Source organism: Protopterus annectens, chromosome 13.part0 (assembly GCF_019279795.1).
Source record: "Protopterus annectens isolate FY-2018-M chromosome 13.part0, PAN1.0, whole genome shotgun sequence".
In the NCBI taxonomy this organism is placed as follows: domain Eukaryota; kingdom Metazoa; phylum Chordata; order Ceratodontiformes; family Protopteridae; genus Protopterus; species Protopterus annectens.
The window spans coordinates 917,321,095-917,340,440 of record NC_056747.1 but is presented as its reverse complement, the minus strand read 5'-3'; the positions used below and the strand labels follow the sequence as shown (position 1 = coordinate 917,340,440).

At 42.9% G+C, this 19,346-nt stretch overlaps 1 protein-coding gene across 1 annotated transcript in view; it reads left to right on the top strand.

Annotated features, from left to right (window-relative positions):
* Nucleotides 1-474: 474 nt before the first annotated feature.
* PSME3 (proteasome activator subunit 3) overlaps nt 475-19,346 on the top strand; it is a 425,070-nt gene continuing 406,198 nt past the window's right edge. Inside the window, exon 1 of the mRNA XM_044054678.1 lies at nt 475-544. The gene's annotated coding sequence lies outside the window, so the exon portion shown is untranslated. The remainder of the gene's footprint in view (nt 545-19,346) is intronic.

Here is a 19,346-nt window from a genome sequence, read left to right as displayed (position 1 = left end):
TGCATGATATTTTTGGTCTGTTTCTTATATCTGTGTTTTTCTGGTAATTCTCCACATTATGACATATATTTGAGTTTGACGTCACATCCTTCTGAAAATGCATGCTAATACAAAACTTCTTATCTTATCAACTTTCTTACTTTATATTGGCAGCATTTAAATATTGGTCCTGATTTTTGGGCCATTGTTCCCCATTATTTTTGGCTTTGTCCAAATTTTTTGCACTTGATAAGTATGTTGATGAGCGAGTACAAGTTAATAGAACTCTGTTAAAAAAAAAAAAAGAAAAAAGTCAGTTGATACGTAGTTTAAAACAGGTTAACTACACAGTCTGTGAAACGTAGGAGTTTTTTGTTGTATATTTACTGTAAAGCAGGAATAATGCTCAATGTTTGCTTTTTGAGTTTACTTTGTTTTCTAAATGTAGACATGTTGAGGTAAAGTGAATTTCATATCTTTGCTGGTTAAAGTGCTAATGATAATTATATTTTCTAGCAAAATTTCAAGAAAAGGAAACTTGAAGATTGTGAAGAAAAATGCTATGGTAAAGATTTCCTGGTTTCTTTTTTTTATTGTGCAATGTTTTGAATAGAGAACTGTAGCAGATGTGAATGTTGAAAAAAATCAACCATATACAGTTGTACAGATTTATTTTAGTTTCCTTTTGTGTTTTCTTATGACTGAGTTTGTAGTTTAATTTATAATACTTAGGTGACTGACTTGGCTGTGTTGATGTTATCCAGTTGCAGAAGTGAATGTTGGAAAAGCTTCAAACTTTGACATCTTTAGCATGTTCATTGTATTGATCACTGCTGCAGTAGCCTTAACTTATGTGGGTTATATCCTACTAAAGATATAACAGATAGACTTCCAAAGCTTCAGGACACCTTCCACACTCCCAAACTGTCAAGCAGCTTGAGCTGAGCTGTCTAAAAGACCTGTTTGGGCATGAAGTTCTTCAGAACTTTACTGCTGCCGAAGAGTATGCTCCTGTAAGACCTTTGTGGATCGAGTTGTTGGTTTGTGCTTTCTTTTGATGGACAGAAGTTCCCTTTTTTGGTTGTAGGAGACTTCTGATTTTTTAAATTTGTTGATTTTTATTGCATTCCTCTTCAGGAAAGTTATTTTTAAAACTGAGATATTTTTCTGAAGTGCTGTTACAAGACTGTACTCTACTTTTAAATATTTATTTATATATTGCCATTTGATTACTGGTAAAGTCCAACTGGTTAGAAGTCTATTTTCATTGGAGGGTTAAAGAGAAACGCACCAAAGTATTTTAAGAACAACCAATTTTACAGTCTTCGAAAATAAAACAAAAACATCTGCAGTCTAAATAATTTTAACAAATTAAACATAATATAAACTCAGTTGATCTATGCAAGGTAAATGACTATCATTTAATATTTAGAGAAACTTTAGACAAATTTTAAAAAAATTGAAGGTATGGTTGTCTAATAGAAATAAGAATTGGAATATGAAGTGAAGGAATAGAACAGGCTGATGGTATATTGAGAGAATGTCAGGGAAGAGCATTTGATGGCAGTAAGGAAACAAGTGAAGAAGGGAGATTAAGGAGTCAAGGAATGAATCTGTACTTGTTCACATTTAGGGATAGTTTATCCTGTTTTTGAGCAGGAACAGAGCCAGACCTTTGCTAGGAGGTCTTTCAGAGTGGTTTTGAAAGATGAGAGGGAGGGTATAGAACTGATGGATACAGGAAGGAGTTCCAAACTTTAGCAACCTTGTACGAGTACAGACAATATCCAGGAGTTTAGTGAAATTTGTAGAAGGGAATTTTTGGTCACTGGATTGTAGTGACTGACTTGGAGCATAATTTTGTAAAATGTTTTTTAGTGTCAGGCAGATGGATGCTGGATAATTTTATAGATGGTAAGAAGTTGTGTATATTAGTTCATGTGGCAATTCTAACCAGTTTAGGCTTTTCTGTGCTATACACTGGCAGGTTTTGAAAGGGGTATAGGCTGCAAATTTAGCGCCTTTTATGTTAGCATTGTTCAGGTTATAATTTTTTTTTAAAGCCTGGAGGTTAAGGATGGGAGTGCCATAAAGAAGAGTTGGGAGGAGATGAGTAGTGGCAAGTGTAGTTTTACTTGCGTAGTGAGATTTTTTTTGGCTCTGTAAAACATCCCTAGTTTTTAATTAGTTTTTGTATACAGTTTTGTATATGCTGGTCAGATGTAACATTATCATCCACTGTCACCTTAATAGTTTGCCATGTCAAATGACTTCAGTGGTTTTATTATCAAGAGAGAAGACTTTAAATTGTTTTTCATGAGAGGGAGATTTGGGGAAAATAGTAATAGTTTGGTCTGTTTTTGGCTTAAGCATGACTGACTTACAAAGCCATGTTTCAGTGGTTGTTTAAGCTTCCTGAGTGTTTTTTTGGAGGTGTACCATGTTGTCAGATGTGCAAATGAGAGTGGAATTATCTGTTTATTGTGTTATGATGGCTTATTTTGTGGATGTATAAAGGGTGTTGCTGAAAATGCTGTAGGAGGGAACCAAGAATAAAGCTTTGTGGTGCACTACTTGTGAATTGGAAGTAAGGAGAGAGTATGGACTGCCATTTTACCGACTGATGCCTTTTGGACAAGTAGCTTTTGAACTAAAGAAGGGTGGGTTGAGGGAGACTTAGTGGGGACATTTGAAGTAGAACATTGCTTTGACAAACTGGGTTGAAGGCTTTTAGACAAGTCTAGAAATAAGGAAGAGATTAGTTTGCAGATGTTGGTGTTTCATTGTTGCAGTCATCACATTTGGGTTATCTGCTTGCAGTAGCCCTCAGTCAGCCTGATTATCAAAGTCTTGGGTCCTACGTCAGTTGCTGTCTCGTCTTCCATGACGTCATGGGGTATAAAGCATGCAACTGACTCAATTACTTCAGTCTTTCTTGCTGTGCGGTTCCCGAAGCAGAAGCAGTTCACAAGTACCAGTTGGCAGACTCCTGAAATTTTCATTTTCGAGTTTCAGATCCGAAGTCTTCAACTAAGCTAAGTACCCCACCCTAAAAGTCGATCCATGCCCAAAAAACCGACGCCAAAACCGCATGGTCAGGTTCCTATGCCTAAAAAATAAAAATGGCTGAAGACCTTATTACTCTAATCAGGGGAAGCCACCCTTCTCCCTGTAATAGACCTAGCACTGATTTTTCCTTCTGATTCTTTTGATCAGGATTCTGAAATTTCTGATATCTCTGATGACCAGGATTTGCCATGCCTATGAGGATTCTGATGTAGAGGACTTCATTGCCTCTGCTTCCCTTCCAGAGGATTTCTGTTTTGGTGAAACCTTGCATACCCTTAGGGAGCATTTCTGCTGGCAAAGCCATAATTATTCTGACTCCAAAAAGAGACTTGGGGAATTCTTACTCCCGTCTCAACACAGGCTTTTAGCAATCCGTCCTGTAATGGACATTGTAGATGATGCCTTCTCTGAATCTAAACTGACCCCTGACACTTTACCTCCTGCTCCTAGAAAACTTGTTAGGCATTGCAGGGTACCTGACTCTCGAAAGTTCCTCTTTAGAAATCCTACTGTGGATCCTGAGGACCATTTCACAGGGACCCAAGGGCATTAAGGCTATTACTGCCAAAAATCCTGCCCCCACTGATAGAGATTCCAGGGTACTGGATAGATGGGGTAAGAAGGTATAAACTTCTGCAACTTTGGTTATTAGGGCTTTAAACTGCCAGTTTGATATGTTTAAGTATCAGCATTGGATTGCTTAAACAGAAAAATATGTTGATTCCTGACTGTGCTGAAAATAAAGAATTGCAGGAGTTAATGCATTCTTCTGAACAAGTTGGAAAACGTACTTTGCTATGTGGTTTTGATTCATTAGAGGCATCTTGCAGGGCTGCTGGCAGTGGGTTTGTACTTAGAAGGCATGCCTGGCTTAAGGAGCAGTCTTTGCCAGATCGTGTTAAAGCTAAATTACTGGATGCTCCCTTAAACCAAGACCACCTGTTTGCAACAAAGCAGAAGTAGTACTTAAAAAGATGGAGGAAAAATCCACATCTATGCAAACTGTTAAAGATTTCCTGCAAGTACAGCCTCCTAGATTTAGTAGGCATTGGCCCTCTAACAATTGGTCCTTTCCTGCCTTTTCCAGGCCTTCTGTCCAAACTCAGAACCAGCAGAACACCCCGGCTTCAGTCCTGAGGTATTCGCATTCCTAAGCAGTGGGGGGCTCCCACTTCCAAAGCAGGGAGTAGTAAGACCCCCCCTCATAGTAAACTCTCAATAACTTAACTTTAAACCTGCAAAAAATTGGGAACTCATTACCCAGGACAAATGGGTTTTAAATAGTTTCCCAAGGATACAGATTCCACTTTCACTCTTTACCAACCCCAAACAGTTGGCCAGACCTACCCCCAAATTAGTGGGCAGAGGCTCAACAGCAAGTTCTCTCTCTTTTAAGCAGCAGGGCTATTCAACCTGTCACAGAAGAAGAATAGGGTCAAGGTTTCTACGCAAGACTTTTTCTGGTACCCAGAAAAGACCATTCCTGGCGTTCTATCCTGGACCTCTCTATCCTTAACACATTTTTGTAATCCCAAAGTTCAAGATGCTAACTCTTCATTAGCTGCTTTCCATGCTAGGCAAAAATGCCTGGTTGGTAACACTGGATTTACAGGAAGCCTACCTGCACATTCCAATAAGGGAATCTTGCAGAGGGTACCTACGCTTCAGACAGGCTACATGCACTATCAGTTCTTTCCACTGCCCTTTTGCTTATCTACTGCGCCCAGCGTATTCACAAAGTGCCTAGCTCCAGTCATTGCATTTTACAGCCAATGAAATATTAAAATATACCCATACCTGGACGATTGTCTAATTCAGGCAGAAAGCCAGGACATACTATTAAATCATCTGGCATTTGTAAAGAAATTGGTAACTTCTCTGGGGTACACCATAAATGAAAAGAAATTGCATCTTGTACCCTGCCAACAAATTGTATTCCTGGGAGCAAGCTTGAGTACAACTTCCTAGATGGGCCTACTTCACACCAGAGAAACAAGTTAATTTGACAGCCTACTTCAAACTACTGGCCACGAAGACCCAGCTATCTGCAAGGAAAATACTGCAAGCCTTGGGGTTCATGGCCTCTTGCATTCTACTACTTCCATATGCAAGCCTGCTTATGAGGAAACTACAATGGTATCTAAAAAGCCTGTGGTGTCAACATTCTCAGGATCTGGAATCAGTGATTCCTATTGTACCTTGTCTACAGAGTTTCTTTGGTGGGCAGAGGCCTGCCACCAAAACAAGGGACTGCCATTCGCTCTACTCCCTGCCGCCCAAACCCTAACAGACGCATTAGACTATGCATGGGGGGACTCGCTTGGCAGGGCAGTGCATTCAGGGCAAATGGAACCCAAGTCAAATGCACCTGCATATCAATAAAACAGAAATGTTAGCTGTACAGAATGCTCTGACAGCCATCAAGGAGCATACATTCTTCCAGGACAATTATTGGTAAAGACGGACACCACTGTTATGTGGTACATAAATAAGCAGGGGGGAACCCACTCATACCATCTGTAGACTAGCCATGGCTCTGTGGAACACTTCCTTGAGCTACCAAGTGCACCAACAGGCTCAATTCCTGCCAGGAGATCTAAATACACTAGCAGACGACCAATGTAGAAATCTCATGAACCCACACGAGTGGAAACTGGAACCAAAGATATTCAACATGTTGAGAAACAAGTGGGGGAGCCCAGAGATTGACCTGTTTGCCTTCCCCCAGAACTACCAATTGGAGAAATTCTGCACAAAGGCTCCCCACAAATAAGCTTGGGAAGTGGATGCCCTGTCTTTCATTTGGAAAAACCTTATCAGTTTATTCCTTTCCCCCTCTGCCTTTCTCTAAAGTGCTACTAAAGATCAAACAGGACAATACTGATTGCACCAGACTGGCCATGCCAACACTGGGTACCCCCTCTTGCTCAGTGTGTCACTGCTGGCACCATGGCACCTATCTGAAACGCCTGCCCTGCTGCCCCAGCAGGGGGGCCAGATTCTGCACCCACAGGTTCAAACCTGAACCTGGCAGCCTGGCTAATTACCTGATCTCTCAGTTATCATCCATCAGTAAGCAAGTTATGGATGTCATTCTGGAGGTATGGAGGCCTAGTACTAGAAAATCCTATGCTGAAAAATGGAAAAGATTCTGTTCCTGGAGCCATACTCAGGAGATGTGCACAACAGCGCCCAGTTTACCTCATAGTCTTCAATACTTAACTGAGATGCTTCACAAGGGCCATTCCTTTGCCATCAGAATTTATGCCTCAGCAATTTTAGCTCATTACAATTCAGAGCCACCCCTCTTCTCTCATCCACTGCTGAAGCAATTCCTCAGAGGGGCCAAAAACTTAAGACCACCCAGGAGAGCCCCTACTCCTGCTTGGGACCTTAACTTTGTATTGGAAAAGCTCACTGTACCTCCCTTTGAGCCAGCTGCAAATGCAGAGTTGAAATTTCTTTCTTGGAAAACAGCCTTCCTTCTAGCCATCACTTCTGCAAGAAGGGTGTCTGATTACAGGCCCTAATGGCAGTGGAGCCTTTCATCATCTTTCATGTGGACAGGGTGTCTTTCAGGACCAATCCCTCCATGCCCAAAGTGGTATCCAGTATGGCCCTAAATCAGTCCATTAATTTGCCAACCTTCTTTTCTAATCCACAGAACAAAGGGAACAAATACTGCACTCCTTGGACGTGCCCAGACAAGTTAGATTTTATTTGGACAGGACTAAGCCTCTCAGGAAATCTGAACAGCTGCTGGTTGCATTTGCTGCAGGGGCAGAGGGGAAGGCCATTTCAAAGCAAACAATTTCTAAGTGTATAGGCCGTTGCATTAATTTCTGCTATAAGCACCATGGAAAACCTACCCCACAGGGGATAATACCACATTCAACCAGGGCTGCATCTACCTGTACAGCCTTTCTCAGAGATGTCTTTACCAGGAACATCCTAGAAGGTACCTGGAGTTCTGTACATACCTTCACCAAGCCATTTTTTTCTAAATCCAGAGCTGGCTTTGCCACTGCTGTTTTGCAGGGCCTTATAGCTGGTCCTTATGCTATCTAATTACCTCCTCCCATCCTTAGCTTTTACAATCTACCCAAATGTGATGACTGCAACAGTGAAACATGAAGAACATAGTACATTTGTGTACACTTACCATAAATGTAGATGTTAGAGTGTATTCACTGTTGCAGTCCTAGTTACCCTCCCTCCAGCCCCCTGACTTGTATTGACTATACCTCTATTCTTGTTTTACTATGCTTAAAGCTTTTTGGTGCATTTGTTTTTTTATTGGAGGTATAGCCATGTATATAATTGCTTCCCATTATAGGGGCACCTGACATCTGGGGCAAGAAAAACTGATGTAATGGCATCTGCTGCATGCTTTATACCCCTGACTACCTGACGTCATGAAAGATGAGACAGCAACAGACGCAGGACCCAAAACTTTGATAATCAGGCCGACTGAGGGATACTATAAGCAGATAACCCAAATGTGATGACTGCAACAATGAATACACTCAAACATCTGCATTTATGGTAAGTGTACACAACTGTATTTTCTCTAGGTTTATTAACGGTGTCTATATAGGCTGAGTTGGCATCATTTGCTTTTGATGAAACCAAATTGGGTTGGGTCCAGTGACTGGAGGTTTATGTCAGTTTATCACTTCCATGATGATTCTTTCCTTTGCATACGAGACTACTGAGACTTATGGGTCTTTAGTTTCTAGGCTCTGTTGATGGTACACCTTTGTGTAGAGGGATGACTTGCTGTTCTTTATACGTTGGGCATGAAGCCTGTTTAGAGGCTACAGTTAAGTATTGGTTCTGGGGGCCCTGATAGATCATGTTTCATGCTATTCAGAAAGCAACCTAGGATGTTGTGTAGGCCCATCAGTGCAGTGTTCTAGGCCTTGGAGAGAGCATCGATGACCTATTCCCTAGTGATAGTAGAGGAGGTATATTTGATTGTGTTTTTTGAGGGGAGGTTGAGGGGAAAAGAGGGGTAAAGTTAGAGCTGAATTTGTCTGCCAGTAGGTCTGCTTACATCTTTTGGCTCAGTGTAGCTGGCTCCATTAACATTGAGCTCTACACACAATTGTGTATTGTCTTTGAGTTTGTGAATGTAAAGAATGCCTTGTCGTTGTCTTTGGCCTGGGAGACCAAATTTGCATCATATTTGGCTTTGGTAGATTTTACTTTTCCTCTTAGTTAGTTTAGTGTGATGAGAGTGCCTTTATCCTGTTGGGTGTGCTACACATAATTTTGCTATGATTTTCTTCCTTCTGTTGTAGATTTTATTGATTTGATTTCATCAGGGTGGCTTGTTTTATGAGTAAGTTCTGTACTTATTTCTAGTGGGTATGTCTGCCTCTTTGCAGGTGTTAACACGCTTGTCAGATTTCTGTGAACAGTTCTGCATAGGCAACGATACCCTCAGGGTTTATGGGGGCTTGAATTTTTGCCAGGTTACTACTTAATAGTAGGAAGTTAGCTTTGGAGTATCTGGACATTCCAGGGCTAGCTCGGGTTCCAGGTTTTAATTTTACTTCAGAAGTGACCATTTTGAGGTGTGATGTTACCAGAGTGGCCATTACACTTGGGGGGCATGCAGCGCATTCCAATATTTGTTAGGTCCAAGTCCAGTATGTTTATACTTTTGGTCTGTGTATTGACAATGGACTCTAGGGAGATTGTTTTTACAAAATCCAGGAATCTCTGTGCCTGCACATTTGATGTTGTACATCATTCCCAGTTAATAGTGGGGTAATTAAAGTCACCTATAAATACGATATTGGGTTGGATTGTCATTCTTTCCATTATGCTTAAATAGATATTATAGGTTTCCTGGGTAATAGAGGGGGAATTGTAGCTTGCAAGGAAGTGATATGGGATTTCGCCTGTGGTGATTTGAACATGTTGATGTTCAAGTGCATCATCCTGTTTGACCAGCCTTGAGGTACATTTATGTAAATAGACACCCGTCCACCTATAGTCCATGCCTGTTGTAGTAGTTTGTCTAAATGTGTGGAAGGTGGGTGTACCTGAAATCATCGAAACCCCACATCAAATACGAGATCGTTGAGACAAGAATATCGAAATCCCAGCATATCGAACCAGCGGAACAACTAAGATCTTGCCAGGATAAGTAACCTGTTGTGCACGACCATGACCTTTGCCATTTTACAACTATAGTGCAATCTTGAAGTTAGTATATTTAGCTAAGGCGGGGGGGGGGTAACCCTCCACCTGGGTGGGTTTGGGATGGTGCAGTTTAGGTTTGGTTTCTTTTTGGGTATGTGGTTACTTATTATGGGAAGATCTTTGTTGTTCCTCTGGTTCAATGATCTGGAATTTTGATATTCTCATCTCGACAATCTTATTCGATGATGAGGGGTTTCAACGATCTGAAGTAGTTCCATGGAAGGTGTATATGTATATAGCCTTGCACTGCTGGTGTGCTCTCTGTGACTTTAAAATGTTTCATTGACTGCACAGATGTCACCATTCTTGAGGGTGAGGAGAGCTTGCAGGAAGTAGTTTCTTGTTTAGACTCCTACCATTGAGCAGTAAGACCTTTCTGTTTTCTTGGTTTTTATTTTCTGTCTTGGAAATAATTTTAGTCTGGCATTGCCTAAAATAGGCAGTATGGTGGATGACAATGTTTTACCTAGTATTTGAAAGCCTTGAGGGGAGAGGTGCAGACCATCACTGGCAAAGTTGCATGGTCTGACAGTCTGCTTGTATGCTGACAAATATTGCACCTCATAAAAATGACAGCAGAAACTAAGCCAGTTATTAAAGCCAGTCATCTTTTTGTATTGTGGCATCTTTGGAAAAGGTTAAGTGCTGCTCAGTGTTAGGCTTTTACTAGCCTTGGACATGTATTCTGAGAGCTCCATGATGCCTCTCTTCATATAGTCTAGGGAGGTGCGTCTCAGGTTATTTACACCCACATGGACTATGACTGAGTTATGCTGATACGGTCCAGCGGCTTTAGTGCATGCATAATGTGATGTATCCTGGCCCTTGATAAGAAACTGCCCATGTCTTTCTTAGCCTGGTGAGAGGGTCATCAGTGTATCTCGCAGTGGAATCTCCAGTGACCAGCATGTTGAATTGTGTGTAGGCTTTCCTTATGGACTTGTAAGTAAAGCCTCCACGATATGTGACTATGCGTCAATGTGGGTGTTTTGAAGAGAGTGCATTTTAGATTGCTAAAGATATTTGTTTACTTTATCTTGGAGGTTTAGGAAGGTTACATTTAAGTGCCTCCGTATGTTTGGGTCTTGTATGTCTGTTTCTTACTTTGTATGATGGGTTCAGTGTGTGTACTTTTGACAACTTTATTGACATTAGGAGTGCTTTTATGTGAGAGCTTTGCCTCCAGTGACGTGTAAATACATCTCTCTCATGCTTAGGTTCATAGGTGTGTACGAGACTAATGGCCTTGGAGCCTTTACAAGCCTAGCCCATAGGATTGCCTTGACATTGTGCCACCCGACATTAGTTCCCAGTGCCTCTCGAGTAGAGCCACGAATGATCCCCGGGGTGAATTTCCCATCCACTCATCAAGATTTCTCTTGAAGATGACCAGTGAGGCACTCTGTTTGACATGTATAGGAAGTCTATTCCATTGTATGGGCAATCTCTGGTTTATGAACTTGTCCCTCCAGCATGTTTTTGATTGTAGCAATAAGGTTGAGGTCTGTGGAGCGTGTGGTGAGGAGGGATTGGGATTTCTTTAGATGTAGCCTTTCTAACAGAGCTGGGTCAGACATGGCTTTGTAAGTCAAGCAGAGATCGCCTCTAAGTAGGCGATACGAGACACAGAATAGTGGAGTTTTTTTGAGTCTGTCCATATAGGACAAGTGTTTAAGGACTAGGATCTTCTTTGTGAGGTACTTCTGTGGCCTATCCAGTTGTTGCAGGTGTCTAGTGAGGTACTTGCCAAATGGGTCATTGTACTCTATGATTGGCCTAATGAGGGAAGAGTAGATGGAGATAATGTCCTCTTTCTTCCTTGATGCAAAACCCTTAGTAATGAGATGTGCCACATAGAAGGACTTTCTGACCACAGTGGCAATGTGGCAGTTATAAGAGAGGTTGCTGCCAATCTATGTTCTCTGATCTCTCATAACGCCTTCTGTGTTAAGTGGACTACCATCGATGTGGTAATTAATGGGAATAGAGTTTTTCCCAAAGAGGATGGCATTTTTTGGCATTGAGCTTAATGCCATGGTTCTGACACCAGTCGTTGGTCTCAGTGAGGCCTTTCTGCAGGATGTCAGTATCACTTGGGGAGTTAATAATAGCTCCCAACTTGCAATTGTCTATAAACTTTGTCTAGCAGAGTCCCTTTGTGTTGGCCTGGACTTCAGCGAAGTAGTTATCAAACAGGAGAGGACCCAGGACCGAACCCTGTGGGACTCAACTCGTGACTGGTCAGCAGTCTGACTTGGAGTCCACTACTTTCACACTGTGGGTTCTATCTGTGAGCCAGTTTGCAACCCATCTATTGATATAGGGGTTGATGCCTGACTTAGTGAGTTTTTCTACAATTCCTGAGTGGGGAATGGTATCAAAGGCATTGGCCAGATCAAGGTAAGCTGTATGAACCACCTTTTCTTCATCCACAGCTCTGGTGACTGACTCAAAGAAGTTGGCCAGGTTCTGCAGGCATAATCTACCTGTCACAATACCAAATTGTGTGGGATCCAGAGTTTGGAGACTCCCTATATCCTTGTTTATTAGGTCCATGGTGATATGTTCCATAGCTTTGCATATCAGACTCGTTAGGCTAATGGGGTGATAGTTCCTAGGGTCTGTAGTCGCTCTTCCTTTGTGGAGAGGGATGACTTTAGCAGTGCGCCATTTGAGGCAGTGATTGAACAAAGGCACACAGGTGTGGTGCCAGTTCACTCTGTAGTTCATGTAGAACAGAGCCAGAGATATTGTCATGTCCCATAGAAGCTGTATTCTTGAACTTGGACAGTGCTGTTTTAACCTGTGCAGCAGTAATACTGGGTGCCTGGCAATCTACTTGTATTGTGATTGGTCCTTTGGTGGGGGGAGAGGGGTAAAGTTGGCACTGAATCTGTCGGAGAGTATAATGGCAATATCTATTGATGCAGTATAGAAAGTACCATTGTGCAGTAGCTCAGAGCAAATCTGGTTATTGCTGTGCCGCTGGTGATTCTTTACATTATAGAAGGCATTTTAGTTGTCTTTAATATTTGCTGCAGTTCTGTTTTCATAGCTAGCTTTAGAGGATTTGATGAGGGATCTCAACTTTTTGTTCAGGCTGATAAGGGAGTTTTTCCAGTCTTTGGACTTCACCTTGTTGTTATGCATCAGTTCTTTCCTTCTGTTGTAGATTTTGTTTATGGCAGGGGACCACCAGATTGGCTTCCTTTTTTTTTTTTTGGAAGAGCTCGTCTTTGTTCTATTGGGTATGGCGAGATCCATGCATTTGTGTACGAGTTCATACAATGCATTGATGTATGATTCAGCAGTCATGCAACTATTCTCCATTTGCATGGGTGCCGTAAATATAGCCATCTCTGCTTTTAGGACCCCAAACTTAATTTTGGAGAAGTTTTTCATGGTGGCTACCTTTGCAGGGGGGATGGGTGGGAGGAATGTGGATTTTCCAAGGTAATTAGTTTGTGGTCAGATCTAACGAGGGAGGAGTTGATTATTAGTGTAGAGCAACGGTCGCCCATGTTAGTAGTGACCAGGTCAAGGATGTTGCTACCTCTAATGGGGGTAGGAACGAGCTGGTGCAGTGCATTGGAATTAATGAATTCCAGGAAACGCTGGGCAAGCATATTGGTACACGAGTAGATGTCCTTCTGTTCCCATGTTGCCTCAGGCGACCCAACGTCGACTCCTATACAAAAGCTTTAGCCTGGCTGCCATAGGTGCATGTGATGTCACATGTATGGCCATAAACCTTGGAGTATAAATGTGGCGTCTGCATGCACAGACCTCAGAACTTTTCGGCCGCAGACTATTACTTTGACCGCTTCGCTCCTACGTCTGATGACATCTAAAGATAAGTAACTCGTTGGGGTTTTTGCCTTTACGTTCTTGAGCTTTAGCTTGGTTGCTGTAGTTTCTCTAGCCGATGTCTGAGAGAGAGTAAATGTAGTTGTGGGCACCAGATTCCACACAGACTCCCACGACCACTGTCTTGCTTGGTTAAGGAGCATGACCACAAGGCCTGCTCTTTGCCAGTCATTCGTATCAAAGACCTTACATGGGTGTCTGTCCACGTTGAATCTTTTCCTAGAAAACCAAAGGCTTAAAAGTCCCGCGCTTAGGATGGATCCCACGTTGGCCGCCCAAGCCAAACAACCACGGAAGAAGGCCAAGGTTTGCAAGCCTTCTCCAGATGCCTCTCTGCCTTCAGATTTTCTGCCAACTACCATTCTATGGGCTGGGGAACACCCGATTACTCAGTTTCCGACGGCTACTTTAGAAGAGGCTGTATCAGTACGCACAGACAGCATGTCAGCGGAGTTGACTCAGACGTCACTTATAACAGAGGAGGGGAAACCATCGCTGGATCGGCCAACCGAGACCTCTCCTACCTCAGTGCAAGCCTCTGTTTCCTTACCCACCCAGACATGCACTCCTCCTAAAAGGAAGCAGAAAACTAAATACCTGAGCCCAACACCTCCATCAGCCCCAGACTTGGGGAGTCCTTCACTTCCTCCTTAATGCAGGCCTTCATGGCTGTTAGGTCTACAGGCCCTACTCCCACCAGCATCCCTGTACCAAGTCCTAGACCGGCTTCTGCCTTCTCCCTGCCTTTAGCATCTACTCAGCCTACAGTTACCCAGGAACACCCAGGACACACTTATTCCTCCTCTGAGGAATCTGTCTCCTATGTTTCACATATTGCCTCTCCCACCGACTATTACTCACCTGAAGAGGACTCTTGAAGGGGACTCACCACCTGAGGACTTATTTGGGGAGACTATCACAAAAATGAAATCGCATTTCAATTGGAATACTTCTTTAGTCTCTAATACCCAAAAAAAATACTATGAGCTTCTGCAGCTTGACTCCCCTTCTTCAGCCATCCCTCCAGTACTTTCAGCTTTCTTGGATGCCTTCACTTGGGTTTCCATGAACCCAGATTCACAACCTCCTGCCCCTAAGAGGCTAGATAGGTTTTACAAAGTCCATGATGACTACAAGTTTCTCATAAAACCACCTTTGACTGACCCAGCTGATGTTCTCTGTGTTTCACTGTTGCAGTCATCACACTTGTGTTATCTGTCTGCAGGTAGCCCTCAAGTCGGCCCGAATACCAGAGTCTTGGGATTTCTGCGTCGGATGCTGTCTGCTTTTCCATGACGTTAGGTCATCAGGAGTATAAAGCATGCAGCCGATGCCATTACATCAGTTTTTCTTGCCTAGAAGGAGCCCGAAGCAGAAGCAGTTCACAAATGCCCATCGGCCGCTACCTGAAATTTTCATTTTTCGAGTTTCAAAACCTGAAGTCTTCTAAAGCTAAGTACCCCGTTTGGGATTCTTTTTTCGTGCTCTAACGGATGTCGGAAAACATTAACAGTTGTAGCAAATACCTCAGAGTTTTTCATTCTTACTATGTCACCTGTTTAGGCCCAGACCACGATGTCCCTTGTTGTTGGTTTTGTGCCTTGTTTAACGCCCAAACCATTCGTCTTCTAGCTATTTTTGTAGCTAAATTCTTGCTCTCTCATTCTCCGTATTCCAAAATGGCTTCGGTAAGCCATCCGACTACCAATCTTCTGAAAGCGCAAAAACAGAAACAGACTGCATAGATCAAAAACTGCCAACGATGCTTCCGTTAAGCTAGTCGCCAGTCTGCCGTTACTCAGTGAGGTGCTTTTGCAGCCCCTGTTACCACTTCTGCAGATTTACAGGCCTTTGCAGAGACCCATGCTGAGTCCATTATGCCACGAGATGCTTCTTCGACTATGGAACCTGTGGATGTCTCTACCTTAGATGGGGCCGGAGCTGCTGTGCAGGCACCGGCTTCTGAGGGTGTATTCCGACCTAACTAAAACTACAGAGTTTTTCAGGCCCAGAGTTCGTACTACGCCTAGAAAACGGACGTCCAAAGAGCATGCTCAAGCTCTTATGCCACAATAACAAATGTTTAAAATAGCTGAAGACCTTATTCCTCTTATTAGGGGAAGCCAGCCTTCCCATGCTAACATGCAAAGAATTGAATTTCCTTCTGATTCTACAGACCCAGGAGACTCAGACCCTTTTGATTACCAGGAACATACCCTTATCTTCATATGAGGATTCAGATGCAGAGGAATCCATTCCCTCTGCCTCCCCTCCAGAGGAATTTTTCTTTTTGTGAAGCCTTGTGTACCTTGAGAGCATTTCCACTGGGAATGCCAGGACTATCCTCAGTCCAAAAAGAGACTCGGGGAATTTTTAGATTTGCCTCAGCACAGGCCTCTAGCTGTTCCTCCTGTTCTGGATATTGTAGATGTCTTCATGGAGTCCAGTCTTACTCCTGGCACTTTACCACCAGCTCCTTGAAAACCTGACAGGTACTACAGAGTACCAGACTCTCTCAAATTTCTCTTTAAGAATCCTACTGCGGATCCAGAGACCAGTTCTCAGGGACCTAAAGGCATTAAAGCTACTACAGCCAGAAAACCTACCCTTCAGACAGGGATTCTAGAGCTTTAGACAGATGGGGTAAGAAGGTATATACCTCTGCAACTCTTGTCATCGGGGCTTTAAATTGCCAGTTTTACATGTTGAAGTAGCAGCAACATATTATGGAACCAATTAAACAAAAAATGGTGTTACTTCCAGATTGTGCAGAAAAAAATTTACAAGAGTTAATGTATTCTGCAAACCATGTTAGTAAACCTACTTTGCAGTGTAGGTTTGATGCCTTAGAAGCATCTTGCAGGGCTGCTGTCACTGGGTCTGTACTGAGAAGGCATGCTTGGCTAAAAGCAAGTCTTGCCAGACCATGTCAAAGCAAAATTACTAGATGCTCCATTAAATCAGGAGCGTTTGTTTGGCACAAAAGCAGAAGTTGTTCTTAAAAAGATGGAAGAAAACTCTGAATCTATGCCAGCAGTCTAAGATTTCTTACAAGTGCAGCCACCTAGATTCAGTAGGCTTTCGTCCAAGTATGGGTAGATTTGAATATTTCTCAGCCTGCAGTATGCAATGGCTGGAGCTAGGCATTTTGTGAATACTCTGGGCACAGTAGATAACCCAAAGGAAGTGCAGAGAACTTTCCAGTCCCTCTCAGGCCTTCAGTCCAAGCCCAGGGGAAACAGACCACCAGGACTACAGTCTCAGGGTATGCAGAGATCTACACAACTGAGTGTTTCCACCTCAAAACCAGGGAGTGGTAAGCCACCCCCTTATGGAAAAAGTTCACAATGACTTTCCAGTTATCCTTCCCAGTCATGCCCAATTACTTGCGCCCCTAGGAGGAAAACCCGCCCTTCATGCAAAAAACTGGATGTCCATTACTCAGGACCGATGGGTTCTAAACATTGTATCCCAGGGAGACAGATTCTTACTTCCACTCACTGCCAGCCCCAAGCGGGTTGCCAGTCCTTTCTCCAAACCAGTGGGCAGTGGCTCAAAAGCAAGTACCTTCCCTTCTCCATATCAGAGCTATTCAGTCTGTTCCAGTGGAACAAAGGGGACGGGGTTTCTACTCCAGACTGTTCCTGGTGCCCAGAAAAGAGAGCTCTTGGTGCCTTTTCTTGGATCTATCAATTCTCAACACCTTTCTGGTAGTCACAAAATTCAAAATGCTTACATTGCAACAGCTTCTTCCTATGCTAGCCAAGGATGCCTGGTTTCAGCAAATGTTTACGTTTCAGGGCAGGCTCTAAGCACTATCAGTTCTCTGCACTTCCCTTTGGGTTATCTACTGTGCCCAGAATATTTGCAAAATGCCTAGCTCCAGCCATTGTATGCTGCAGGCTGAGAAATATTCAAATCTACCCATACTTGGATGATTGCCTGATTCAGGTGGACAGTCAGGAATTGCTGCTTCAGCGCCTGGCATTTGTAAAAAGACCAACTTCACTGGGATATACCATCAACGAAAAGAAATCACAACTGGTGCCCATCCAGCAAATTATATTCCTGGGAGCAAGCTTGAACACAACTTCCCAGATGGCATACCTCACTCCAGAAAAGCAGGTCCATTTGACAAACTATTTCAAACTAATGGCCACCAAAACCTAGCCATCTGCAAGGAAAATATTGCAAGCCCAAGGGTTCATGGCCTCATGCATTCTGCTAATTCCATATGCAGGACTGCATATGAGGAAACTTCAATGGTACTTAAAAAGTCTCTGGTGTCAACATTCTCATGACCTGGAAACGCTGATTTCTGTCATACCTTGTTTAAGGGCAGAGTTCCTTTCGTGGGCAGAAGCATGCAACCACAACAAGGGACTTTCTGTCACTCGGCTCCTCGCCGCCCAAACCCTGATACTTCCCCCTTTTGAACCTGCTGCTTCAGTAGAGTTAAAATTCCTCTTTTGGAAAACAGCTTTACTTTCAGCTATTACTTCAGCAAGAAGAGAGTCTGAGCTACAGGCTCTAATGGCAGTGGAGCCCTTCATTGTTTTCCATGCTGACAGGGTTTCCCTCAGGACTTGACCCTTTCTTTGTGCCCAAGGTGGTATTCAGTGTGGCTTTAAACCAATCCATCCATTTGCCAATCTTTTTCCCTAATCCTCAGAGTAATGGGGAAAGGATCCTGCACTCCTTGGACATGCACAGACAGCTCAGGTTCTATCTTGACGGTACTAAGCCCTTCAGAAAATCTGACCAGCTGCTAGTCAGCTTTGCTACAGGGGCAGAAGGCAAGGCCGTTTTGAAGCAAACCATTTCCAAATGGATAGCACACTGCATCCATTTCTGCTACAAGCACCATGGAAAACCTACCCCTCTGGGGATCAGAACTCATTTCACTAGAGCTATTTCAACCTCTACAGCATTTCTTAGGGGAGTCCCTACCACGGACATCCTGGAAGCTGCAACCTGGATTTCTGTACACACCTTCATCAAGCAATTACCAGTTAACTATTTTCTAAATCCAGAGCTGGATTTGCTACAGCAGTCTTACAAGGCCTGCTAGCCAGCGCTAACGCTTCTTGACTGTATCTACCCTTACTCAGCTTTAGGAATCAACCCAATTGTGGTGATTGCAACAGTGAAACGCGAACATAGTACACTTGTGTATACTTTGCATAAATGTAGATGTTTGAGTGTATTTAGTGTTGCAGTCCTGGTTTCCCTCCCTCCAGCCCCCCTGGCTTTCTCTAGCCTTCATACCTATCCTCTTTATGGCCATCTTTTATGGCAGGGGTATTTACTTTTTACTGGAGGTGTTCCACACCATGTAATAGCTTCCTATTGTGGGGGCTCCTGACATCTTGGGCAAGAAAAACTGATGTAATGGCGTCGGCTGCATGTTTTATACCCCCTGATGACCTGACGTCAAAGAGGTGACAGCATCTGACACAGAAATCCCAGGGCTTTGGTATTCGGGCCGACTGGGGGCATACTTGAAGGCAGATAACCCAAGTGTGATGACTGCAACAGTGAATACACTCCAACATCTACATTTATGGTATGTGTACACAACTGTACTTTTTGATGCTTGATAAATTAAACCCACGTTAACCCTAGCTAAAATTAGTAAAACAACAAATATCGTGCTAGTCCAGGAGTAACTGCCATTAGTCATTTATTCATTAAGTTTGAGAAGCACTTTTGTTTTTCACAGAAAACTTCATCAGATAAAAATAGGAAGGCTTAGTTTAGAATATAAAGTTTAGATTATAAACCAATCCTTCCTTTTTTTAATGGTTTTTATCTGATGAAGCTTTCTGTGAAAAATGAGAACGCTCATCTCAAACCTATTGAGTAAATTACCTTAACGGCAGTTACTCCTGGACTAGCATGATATTTGATCTGATGTCAATTTTCATTCATTCCTGCACCTGTGGGTCCTAGACCCAACCTTTGATCTGACTCGTACACTTTCCAAGCTGAAGATTCGAAGCTCGAGCCCCCCCAGATTACCTCAGATCTCATTTGCCATTCGTATGAAAGCACTCAAGGTTGCATCTCTAGAGCTCCTTCCAGTTGTTAGGAGGATATTATTTTTTGTAAGTCTGCCTTTAGCCATTGCTGTTTCAGATTCTTATTGTCTACCGTCTCCCCTTCTACTTTGTATGTTTTTGGTTTTAAAAGTTAAGTAATGACTTGTACTTCCTCTT